Below are 12,407 nucleotides of genomic sequence, written 5' to 3' on the forward strand. Positions count from 1 at the left end.
TGGTGTTGCAAAAGGTAGTAGCTCCTTCTTTCTCTCTGCTGCATAAAATTCCATGGTGTATATGTACCACAATTTTTGGATCCATTCATTTACTGATGGGCACCTAGGTTGCTTCCAACTCTTGGCTATTGTAAATTGTGCTGCTATGAACATTGTGGTGCATAGGTTCTTTGAAATTGATGTTTTAGGATTCTTGGGGTATAATCCCAGCAGTGGAATTGCTGGGTCAAAAGGCAGGTCAATTTTTTATTTTTCTGAGAAAATTCCATACTGTTTTCCATAATGGTTGTACCAGTCTACAATCCCACCAACAGTGAACTAAGGTCCCCTTTTCCCCACACCCTCTCCAACATTTGTTGTTTGTTGCTTTGTCTATTATAGCCATCCTGACTGGTGTAAAGTGGTATCTCATTGTGGTTTTAATTTGCATCTCTCTGATAGCTAACGATATTGAGCATCTCTTCATGTGTCTCTGGATATTCTGTATGTCCTCTTTAGAGAAGTGTCTGTTCAAGTCCTTTTCCCATTTTTTAATTGGGTTCGATGTCTTCCTAGAGTGGAGTCGTGTAAGTTCTTTGTATATTTTGGAGATTAAACCTTTGTCTGAGGTATCATTGGCAAATATGTTTTCCCATGCAGTTGGTTGTCTTTTTTAATTTAATACTGTTTTCTTTAGCCATGCAGAAGCTTTTTATTTTGATGAGATCCCATTTGTTTATTCTTTCCTTTATATTCCTTGCTCTAGGGCACATATCCGTAAAAATGTTGCTGCGTGGAATATCTGAGATTTTCTTGCCAATGTTTGCATATATATTTACAATGTTTATGTCTTCTTGGTGGATTCTTTTCTTGAGTATTATGAAGTGACCTTGAGTATTATGAAGAGTATTATGAAGGGTCTTTTCTGATGGCTCTTTTGTTGAAGTCTATTCTGTCTGAAATGAATTTTGCTACACAGGCTTTTTTTTTTTTTTTTTTGTCCATTTGTTTGGAAAATTTGTTTTCAGCCCATCACTTTTAGTCCGTGTAGGTCTTTTTTTCTGATAGGTGTCTTATAGGTAGCATGTGTGTGGGTCATGCTTTCTTATTTATTCAGCTGTTCTGTGTCTTTTGATTGGAGTATTTAATCCATTTACATTTAAGGTTATTATTGATAGGTACTTATTCATTGCCTTTTTTTTATACCTATGTTCCCCATTCTCTCTCTTTTTCTTCCTTTTCTTAAAGCAGATTCTTTAGCATCTTTTGCGGAACTGTTTTGGTGGAGGTGTATTTCTTTAGACTGTCTTTGAATTTTGCCATTTTAATGATAAGGTGTCTTTTAGTTTCCTCTTGATGTGGACACTGCTTTCAGGGTTTGTGTGACTTTTTCTCTCATAAAATTAGGAAAGTTTTCCATCGTTACTTTCTCAAACAGGTTTTCTATCCCTTGCTCTTCTTCTCCTTCTCCTTCTGTATTTCTTTGATACAGATATTATTTCATATCATGTAGTCCTGCATTTCCCTTAAGACCTCTTTGTTCTCTCTAAGTCTCTTTTCCTTTTCTTTCTGTTTCTGGGAGTTATTTTCTACCTTGTCCTGCAGCTGGCTGATTCTATCCTCTGCTTCATCCAGCCTATTTGTTATTCCTTCTACTGTATTTTTTATTTCCAGGATTTTATTGTTCATTTCTTCCTGGGTTTTGTTTATACTTTCTATTTCCTTTTTTATAGTTTTGTATTTCTCACTCAATTCCTTGTAGTTGTCTGTGCATCTTTATAACCATTATTTTGAATTCTATATTTGATTGTTTGGTTACCTATGTTTTGTTTACCTCTTCTAGTGGGGAATTGTCGGAACCAGTCTGCCTGGTTTCAAGAATTGCAACCGTTTAAGGCCGAGTGTGTGACCACTGGAAGGCGAGCCACTGAGGAGACAAAGCTAGTCTGTGGCAGCAGATGCTGCCCCTATTTTATCCCCCTGCCCCCAAAGCATGATGGAAGTCAATGACAGGTAAGACCCCTGGGGGGCAACCTAAGCCAGACTCAATCACTTGGGAGGCCATCATGGCAGGACTCGGGGTTGGGGGGCTGTGACGAGGAGGGAGTGATAGGCCCTCACCACCATCTCCTGGCTACTATAACATAGCCCAGTCCCCATGTTCTCTGGGAGAATTGCTTCCTGACTCTAGTCCACTTAAGCCTGAATACCTGTGATGAAAAAATGGTGCAACCTTTCACCAGCTAGCACAGGGTCTGGGTAATCTGGCAAGATAAAGAATTCTTAACAAATCTGTGAGATCCTCTCTACTAGGAATGCTTTTAGTTAAATGTTTCTATTTTCCCATAGCTTTATAGCCTTTTAGTTGATAGACCTTGATTTAAGGACAATATTTTTTGTATACGATCTACTGTTTACTGTCTATCCATGATTAATAAGCTTGTACCTGAATGCCTGTGCAAAAAATCCCAATAAAAGCTTGACTAGGCAAGAGTCTGGGCGCTCTCTCTCCCTTGGTAAGACAGTTGCCCAGCCGCTGCAAGCTGCTCTCCCCTTGAGAGGGTGGCAAGGCCCTTCTGAGGCTCTCCCCCATTTAAGGGAGTAGCCTTGCCAGCCCTTTTCCTTCACAGGATTCGGTAGTCCATGTGAATTTACCTCATATCTCATCCATGATGCTGCAGGCACTGCTTGTCAGTGCACACATCAGGGAGTCTTCCATTCATTTTGACTGTATGTTCTTTTTTTGTCTCCCCATTTTAGGTGACTCTTTTTGTTTGTTTCTGTGCTCCCTGTGCTTTTACTTTGCTAGCTGCCTTTGTAGAATGAACTTCTATGGTAGGAATTCTATGGGGTTCAGTGGTATGGTCTCTTTGATCTCCTTGTCTGGACGCTCTAGGTTTGCCCTTTTTTCTGTTTGTGTGAGCTCTCTTGTTGTACTTGGGTTTTTACCTTTTGGTGGTTCCTTCGTTGGTGGTTTCTCTCCTCTTGCAAGTATACTGATGTTCCCAGCTCCACCTATTCTTGTATGTGATCAGTGGCAGGAGGTAGGCAAAATGGATTAATGTAGCAGAATAGTATTTTATAGGATTTATAGCAAGTGGAGAAGAGATAGGAGATTCATTGGATAAGTATAGTGTTAACTGTGATATTTCACAAAACTTGCCACTTTTTATGAAAGGTAAGAGAGATATAAGACTCTTGTTAAAGGGGAGAAGAATTGTGAGCTGAATCCTAGAAAACAGAGTGCTTGTGCAAGGTTAGATGATGAGATATAGTGATAATAAAGGATGGAAAGTAGGTGAAATGTGAGAGAGAATGAAGTTTACCACAACAATAATAATGCTCAGGATTAAAGTGAAGTGGGCTAAGATCATGGAGGGTTGCTGTGTAGTATGTACAATTGTATGGAACAACAATTATTTATAATAGTACTGGAACAATAATAATATGACAAGAAATATATGATTTAGATAACCAGAATAGGAAGTACATGATCAAGAGCAGTGTGTTATTGGAACACGGGTAAAGTGAAAGAAGGAAAATTAAAGTACAGTAAAGAGAGAATAAGGAAAACCAGTCAAACAATGCAATTAAACAGAGAAATAAAACAAGGAAAATTAAACATAAGTAAGAAAAATTAAAAAAAATACTAATCAAATAAAAGTAGTAAAAATTATGAAAAATCATAATAACACAAATAAGTAATAAAAAGCCATCTATATGGGATAGCAAAGTGGCATTTGTCTGTTTTTCAATTTTGGGGGTTAGCCTTGTGCTCCCCTTTGAATCTGTCTCTGGACCTTTCATAACTCCAGCCTTATTGTTTCACTTGAGGGAAGAAAAAAAAAGGAAAAAAAAAGACAGAGGAAATTAAAAACATAAGGCTCCTGCTGACTTTAAACTTGTTGAGTGAGTTCTCCCGGTCTCCCTGGATGCCACAGGAAGAGGGGACTGGGCTTCGCTTTTCTCCTTTCCTATGGTTTTTAGAGGATGGGGACCAGGTGGTCTGGGCAGAAATATTTACAGTTGCCCAGCCTCTGGCCCAGGTCCTCTGGGAGCTGCCAGACTCAAATCAGCCACTCGATCTCTGGGCAAGCAGCTCAAATCACCCTCAGGGTGAGCCAATTGCTGCTGGAGAGTTCCTTACAAAGCAGCTGTCCACCATTCTTAACAAGCACATGGCTTTTCACACAGCCTAACTTTCTAAACAATCTGGAGACTCTCTGAATCACGGTCCCACATGGTCCAACTCCTCTTTTCTCCACGTGTTGCCCAACACCTCAATTTCTCTGGTGTCAGTGTCCACAGTCCCAGTGGATGTGTACCGCCTCTGTGTGTCTCTCACTTTGTCTCTATTCCCTCCAGTGAATTCCAGCATCCAGGTCCCTCCTGGTGCCAGGCTGCCCTCCTGCTTTGGTAGGGGAGAGAGCTGGTGATCTAACTCTCCTCCTTGTATCCTGTGGCAGGAGCCAGGCTGGGAGCCACAGTGGCCTAGGTCCCCATGCAGATCCCCGAGACCTTACCACCCAAACACAGATCCCAGGGACATTACTGTCCCAGCACAATCTCCTCACCATCTGTTTTTCAATTTCCTCTACAATTTTTGGCCTCCAAACTTCATATAAGTTGGAATTCCATTGGCTATTTACTCTGTTCCTCAGAAGATCAGCTAGGTATTCCATCTGGGCACAAGGAGAACTGGGCTCTGCTCCCACCTACCTCACCACCATCTTTGACATTAAACTTTTTTTAAAGTTAAATGTAGATGCTTCTTTTTTATCATTTTTTGTTGTTATTCTATTACAGTTGTCTCAATTTCCCCCCTTTGTTCTTCTCCACCTATCCTATCCTCCACTACCACAGTAGATTTCCACACTGTTCTCCATGTCTGTGGGTGATTCATACATGTTCTTTGTCTAGTCCCTTCCCCTTCTTTCCATGATTGCTCTCCTCAGCTCACTTTCAGAATGCTCCATGTTTCCATACCTGTGGTTGTATTTTGATTCTTAGTCAATTTTTTTTCATTAGATTACACTTACAGTTGAGATCAGTTTTCACATCAAATAATTTTTCCAGACCACAGGATCCTGCTTAACTTATATGTGTTTACTTTCTTTAGGCCAATAAAATATTACATCCTAGTTATGCCATCCAGAGACAGAAAATGCACCACATGTATCACACAGATGAACACCTAAAAACCATACACATGAAGACTAAACACATAAATACTATGCATACAATTTGAATGACCAATTTGTGTAAAGAAAGCACAAGATTTTCTCATTTGCTTCTTTTTTTGCTTCTTCCTTCTCCACAATCCTTCTTCAATTTACACAGACCCTCTGTAATTTTCCTAGTCCCTTTTAGTTTGCCCTTCTAACTCATCCAGAAATTAGAAAAATTTACTTTTAATTCTATTTCCTCCAAAATATAGCACCATAATTTACACTTTTTATTACCAAAATTATAATATATATTCTTTCCCAATTTAGTTAGAATCTCTGGTTTTTAGTGATAATTAAAATTAAGTAATTAGTATTGGTTCTTAGGTTAACAAATTTATGAATACATTTTATAATTTTCAGATAGTGTTTTTCCATTGGCAAGTACACTCACATTTTTATTCTTGGTGATTTCTTTATTCTCTGAGTGTGCTCGAAAGTGAGATGTTTCATTATCTAGTGTCCTTGACAACTTTTATAGAGGCTGAAGAGGAGTGGGGGAGATATTAGCCTTGGGCTTGTTCCTAGTACTGCAGCACCTGGGCCTCCTGCAGGAACATTCCGAATATTTAAAACACTCCATTTTTCCCCTTGTCTTACTGAGTTTTACTGTCTAAGAAGAGAGTGAGATCTTTTCCTATCTTTAAACTGTCAGTTTAAATCCTTTATGAGTTGAATCCTTATGATGTAACAACATGAGATCTTGCACATTAAAAATCTTACCCCATTTACTAGATCTTTAGCAAAACAACTCTAATCAACTCTAACTTTCAAGAGACAAGGCAGAAATTTGGTTAAATTATGCTGAATTCTGAAGGAGTGATGTGTTAACTAAATTTAGAAGGTCAGAAAAATATAAAGTAGCACCCACACTTAAGCCTGAGAACCATAGTAAGTTTTGTTTTATTCTGAAGGCCATAGAAAGCTAGTGATAAATTTTTAATAAGGAAATAATGTGATAATATTTACACAGTTAAGAAAATCAGTCTGTCTTTCACTGCCTGGATTTATATGACACTGTGTAAATGTACCATAGATTTTTTTCATCCATTCATTTACTGATTGGCACCTGGGTTGCTTCCAACACTTGGCTATTGTAAATTGTGCTGCTATGAACATTGGAGTGCATAGATTCTTTTGGATTAGAGTTTCAGGGTTCTTAGGGTATAATCCCATCAGTGGAATTGCCAGCTCAAAAGGCAGTTCCATTTTTAGTTTCCTGAGGAAATTCCATACTGTTTTCCACAGTGGCTGCACCAGTCTGCACTCCCACCAACTGTGTACCAGGGTTCCCTTTTCTCCACAACCTCACCAGCATTTGTTTTGATTTGGTTATGATGGCCATTCTGACTGGTGTGAAGTGGTATCTCATTGTGGTTTTAATTTGCATCTCTCTGATGGCTAGTAATGCTGAACTTCCTTTCATATGTTCCTGGGCCCTGTGTATATCCTCCTTGGAGAAGTGTCTGTTCAGGTCCTTTGCCCATTTTTTAATTGGGTAGTTTGTCTTTCTGGAGTGAAAGACAAATACCATATGATTTCACCTATAAGCAGAATGTAATCAATAAAACAAACAAGCAAGCAAAATCTAACTGGAGATATTGAAATAAAGAACTAACTGACAGTAACCAGAGGGAAGTGGGGAGAGGGATAATGGAGGAAAATAGGGGAAGGGTCATCAAGGAACTTGCATAAAGGACACATGGACAAAGCCAAAGGGGGTAGGATAAAGGGTGGGAGGTGCAGATGGGGTGGGAGAGGGTGGAGAGGGGGAAATGGAGGCAACTATACTTGAACAATTTTAAAAAGAAAGAAAATCAGTCTGGCTGCAATGTGGAGAATGCTAGATATTAATCTTGGCTCTAAGGATATCAGTTCAGAGTTAGAGCAGTCACTCAGAATATGGTGGTGGCCAGGACTGGGATAACACTCATGGGACTAGAGAGAAGTAGAAGGGTTCAAGGGTTATTAGGAGATAGAATCAACAGGACCTAGTGATCCAGTGAATGAGTAAAGGAGAGGGAAGAGTTGAGAACAGCCCTACCACAGGTTCACAAAAAGTAAATGACAGCCAAGAAATTCTATTCCATCCCACACAGTGTTCCTGAGTAACAACTGATCAGTTTCTGAAAAGGTCTGGGCTTGGTTTTCCAAGACAGACAAATCTGTCTGTCTTGGTGTGCTCATCAGACAAGTAATGTCTGATGGAGATCTCAGAACCACTCTATCTGCAAAGAGTAAAAGCAGGTTTAGAAAATGTCATGAATTTAAAAGCCACTTGTCTTGACAGCATTGACAATAATCTGTCACCACCTCCTAACTTTGTTCTTGGTTACAAAGGCCATTTTTTGAGTGAACAAAGAGGGTAAAGAATCTGGAAAGAACTGTTTACCCAAAGAATCTGATAAGAACTGAGGCTGGAGAAGGCTTGCATGTGAATGAGGAAAGGAACACAAATAGGGAGAGTGTGCCTTTTGTCTTCCAGGGTCAAGAACATTCTGCCTGCTGCAAACCAGTCAGAGGCTCCCATTTAGAAAAGGAAAGAATAGAGATTCCAGCAGCTGTTCTTGGTATATCCAGAATATTCTGAAAATGATCTAGCACCTCAGTAAAAGACATTTCCCATATGATGAATCAGATTTTCAACTCCAAGAACAATAAACTGGTGGTTATTGAGGACTAAGGGGGCTTTCTGACTTCCTCTGTCAGATACCTTGTGCCAAAGTACCTCGTTCCCTGCTAGGATTCCAACAAACACTCACTGCATGCAGATAGAGGTCATTCCATTTTAAGAAAAGGCCTTAGAAAGGTTCAATAATAGAATCTAAGCATACAAAATCCCACAAAATTTTCTTCAGAATTGTTTGTTTCTGGCCCTATTGTTTCCACTCTGCCAAACTCAGGATGACTGTCCTTGCATAAATGATTTTCCTATTGGAATCCACTCCAATATTGGAATATTGGAGCTTTATTTTCCATTAAGTAGCTAGTTGTTTCAGGTTGTAGGTGTTCTTCTCTGCTTACAGTCAGTAGATAGACCTATGGACAGGATTCAGGCAATTCAGTTGAAGGTTTGTAGCTGACCCCAGCAATCAAGAGTGCCGGCCAACCAAGCTGAAGATAAAATGGGAGAAACTGAGGAAGGTAGAAGGCTTAGCTCTCTAAAGGCAAATCTTAAAGGTTCCCAATGAAATATTGTTTTGAAGTAAACATCCCCTTTGCCATAAAAATTGTATTCCATGGCTCATCTTGCTAATTTTTCACCAATTTAGATTCTGCCTGATGAAGTTGACATTGTTAAATAGCATTAAGTTCTCTGATTTCCAGTGGGTTTCAAGAAAGCCTCCAAATACTTTTATGTAGTTTAATCCAAGTTAAATATTTGTAACACAAGTATGGAGTGTGCCTTTGCATTCTAGTTGTCTGGAATCACAGAAATCAATTTGATTTCATTTATTACAGATTTTTTAAAAAACCCTCCTACACCATGGGCTTATTAGATTGGGTATTTCATGATGCATGATGCATTTACCAAATTCAGGGTGGAAGAATTTCAAAGGACCAGAGACCCATTAGTAACCATTTTCTATTTATCAGATTTTGGTGGCAATAGGGGAATAAATCACTAAGCTTCTACCTTCACATCATTCCTCTTCCACCTTTTTACACAGATTAGATGTGTAGTCATTGGCTGGAGAAAGAAAATACTTCTGTCATTGTTCTCCCTCATTTGAAATTTCTGGTGCTAATTTGGATTAGACCAGAGGTGTCAAACTCCTTTTCACTGGGGGCTACAGCAGCCTCGTGGTTGCCTTCAGAGGGCCAAAATCATTTTAGGACTGTATAAACATATCTACTCCTTAACTGTTAAGGATTTAAAATTACATTCAGCCCTTTGAAGGCAACCACGAGGCTGATGTGGGCCCTGGTGAAAATGAGTTTGACACCCTTGTATTAGACTCAACAACTTCCTAAATCTAGGAAATGGGTACCAAAACTATGTTTAACTCAATTTTTGGAGACTAGGTTCATATGGCAATGCCATTAATAGAGTTTGAGATCTGCCATTATGAAGTCTGTGTTGAAGTCCCAGTTTTGCTCTGACTAGCTAACCTCTAGCAAATCCTTGGCATTCCAGTTTTCAGAGCTTTGGATAAATAATAATTCCCACCTGAAAGGATGAAGATTACAGAGTCACATCAAGTGAAAAGCAATGGACAAAGAGTTCTGCGGGTGTGGGCTATTGCCTTTGGTTCAACTTCTGGAACTTGCTCAAAACTAAGAAATCTAGCAAGCGTGAACAATGGATTAAGAGTGAGGATATTCCAGTCTCAAACTCATGTCTGTCATAATGATCAGTTTTTCCATCAGCAAAATGAGTACTCTTTTCCCTTACATGTATCTACTCACTTATATCCATTACTAGTGAATAGAGCATTATATTGAGAACCAGGTGGTTTACTCACCCCACCACAGTGATTCCTCAACTTGCTGCACATTGCAATCACCTGGAGAATTTTTAACCCTCCCAATATCCAGTTGTACTCAATGCCAATTAAATCAGAATGTCTGGGGGTAGAATCCAGGCATCAATATTTTTCAAACACCTTGAGATGACTCTACCATGTAGCAAAGTTTGGGATCCTCTGTCTACTTTCTATAGGCACCTGAGGGTACGTTTCAACTTTTTTGTTCTAAAGTATGTTCAACTTTGAAGTGGGAATCAAAGGCCAGAGCAGCAAAATTGAACCTCTAAATCTCCCTCCAGTAAGCCTGGCAGCCACCCACTCCACATCTAACATCCAGCTGGGAAGTGTGACCCATGAGCAAGCAGAGGGCACACAAGAGTAGGGACATGAGCCTAGGGTCCAGGTGAACACAGAGCACCACTTCCCAAATTGGATGATCAGCAGAACAACATAAAAAGAGATAACCCAATCAAATAAAAGTAGGCTATTCTAGGTTCACCACTACTAGCAGGTTTCTTCATTGCAGGACTTGTCAGACCCTTTAAGGTGGAGTATAATTATGAATCTGCCAGAGAGGGTTGTACCAGCATTTCTACCACCACCCCTCCCGGAAACCTTCATTTTTTTTCAGAGCATTTTAAGGACTAGTGTTTCAAGGCATAAACTTTAACCTAGAGCAATGTTGGAAGTAGGGTACAGGGATTTTGTCCTCTGGGGGACATTTGGTGATGTCTGGATACATATTTGGTTGTCAGCACTTGAGGCCTGGGTGTCTGTTACTGGCATCTAGTGAGCAAAGGGAAAAGGAAGCTGACAAATATACTAGTGTGATGGAGAGCCCATGCAACAAAGTTACCCAACCCAAATTTGAACCGCAGCACAGTTAAAAAGCCCTTGTCTAGAGTCACCTCTTCCCCCACAGATCATCTCCCATGCCATAGCCATAAAAATTGAAGGCAATAGGAAAGCAAGAAAGAGAGGAGAAGAGGAGGAAAAAAGAAAGAAAAAGGGGGAGGAAATGTGTTGGGGACAGCTCTGTGTGATTTCAGAGATCGTAACCCCACTAGAGTAAGCTCTGAAAGGGCTGGTAAGTCTCCCTGGAAAACCAGGTCATAACGCAGGTGGCAGGCATGACTCAATTCTAACACTTAGGGCTCCCATGGGAATCAGGCCTGAAATGTACACTTTTGTCCTTTAAAGCCGGCTCTGCTCAGTGATAAGCCCCGTCGGTATAACCCAGGTGTCAAACTCCCTATTTCAACATATATGTCTTTTTTTTGTATTTTATTTTTTTAATTTTAATTTTATTGATTATGCCTTTACAGTTGTTCTATTCCCCCTTCATTCCCCTCCACCCTTCACCCCTCACCCCTACCATTCCCCCCTTTAGTTCATGCGTCTCAGGTTTTTGGATTCTATATTTCCCATACTACTCTTGCCCTCCCCCTATCTATTTTCTACCTACCATCTATGCTACTTATTTTCTGTACCTTCTCCCCCCTTCTCCTCCTCCCACTCCCATGTTGCTAACCCTCTATGAGATCTTCATTTCTATGGTTCTGCTCCTGATCTAGCTGTCCTTTTAGCTTGCTTTTGTTTTAGATGTGGTTGTTAATAACTGTGCATTTGCTGTCCTTTCACTGTTCATCTTTTTTATCTTCTTTTTCTTAGGTAAGTCCCTTTAACATTTCATATAATAAGGGCTTGGTGATGATGAACTCCTTGAATTTATCTTATCTGAGAAGCACTTTATCTGTCCTTCCATTCTAAATGAAAGCTTTGCTGGATAGATCAATCTTGGATGTAGGTCTTTGGATTTCATGAGTTGGAATACTTCTTTCTAGCCCCTTCTTGCCTGTAAGGTCTCTTTTGAGAAATTAGCTGACAGTCTGATGGGAACTCCTTTGTAAGTGACTGTCCCCTTAGCTCTTGCTGCTTCTAGGATTCTCTCCTTCATTTTAATCTTGGCTAATATAATTATGATGTGCCTTGGTGTGTTCCTTCTTGAGTCCAACTTCTTTGGGACTCTCTGAGCTTCCCAGACTTCCTGGAAGTCTATTTCATTTGCCAGGTTGGGGAAATTCTCCTTTATTATTTGTTCAGATAAGTTTTCCACTTGTGACTGTTCTTCTTCCCCTTCTGGTACCCCTGTAATTTGGATGTTGGAGTGTTTAAAGATGTCCTGGAGGTTCCTAAGTCTCTCCTCCTTTTTTTGAATTCTTGTTTCTTCGTTCTTTTCTGGTTGGTCATTTTTATCCTCCTTCTGGTTCACTCCCTTGATTTGAGTCCCAGTTTCCTTTCCATCACTATTGGTTTCCTGTGCATTTCCCTTCATTTCAATTAGTTTAGCCTTCATATGTTCCGCTAATTTGCGACTAAAATCAACCAGTTCTGTGAGCATCCTGATCACCAGTGTTTTGAACTGTGCATCTGAAAGTTTTGCTATTTCTTCGTCACTTAGATTTATGGGCTCTGGGGCTTTGAGATCTTCTTGAGCCATTTTTGGTCTCTTCGCACCCATTAAGTATGAGGAGCAGAGCCTTAGGGGTGGGGCGGGGCGTCCAGGGCGGAGTCGCTGGGTTGTGATGCTATATGTGGGGGCAGGGTCAGAGTGGGGAAATGGCGTCCCCCTCTCCTGCTTCCCACCGCTGGGTGAGGAGCGAAGCCTTAGGTGTTAACCATGGTAGGGTCGCTCAGGTCACTGGGTTGTGACGCTGTATGTGGGGGGGGCGGT

The sequence above is a fragment of the Artibeus jamaicensis genome, unplaced genomic scaffold, assembly GCF_021234435.1.
Source record: "Artibeus jamaicensis isolate MK-2021 breed Jamaican fruit bat unplaced genomic scaffold, CSHL_Jam_final contig_414, whole genome shotgun sequence".
Taxonomy (NCBI): domain Eukaryota; kingdom Metazoa; phylum Chordata; class Mammalia; order Chiroptera; family Phyllostomidae; genus Artibeus; species Artibeus jamaicensis.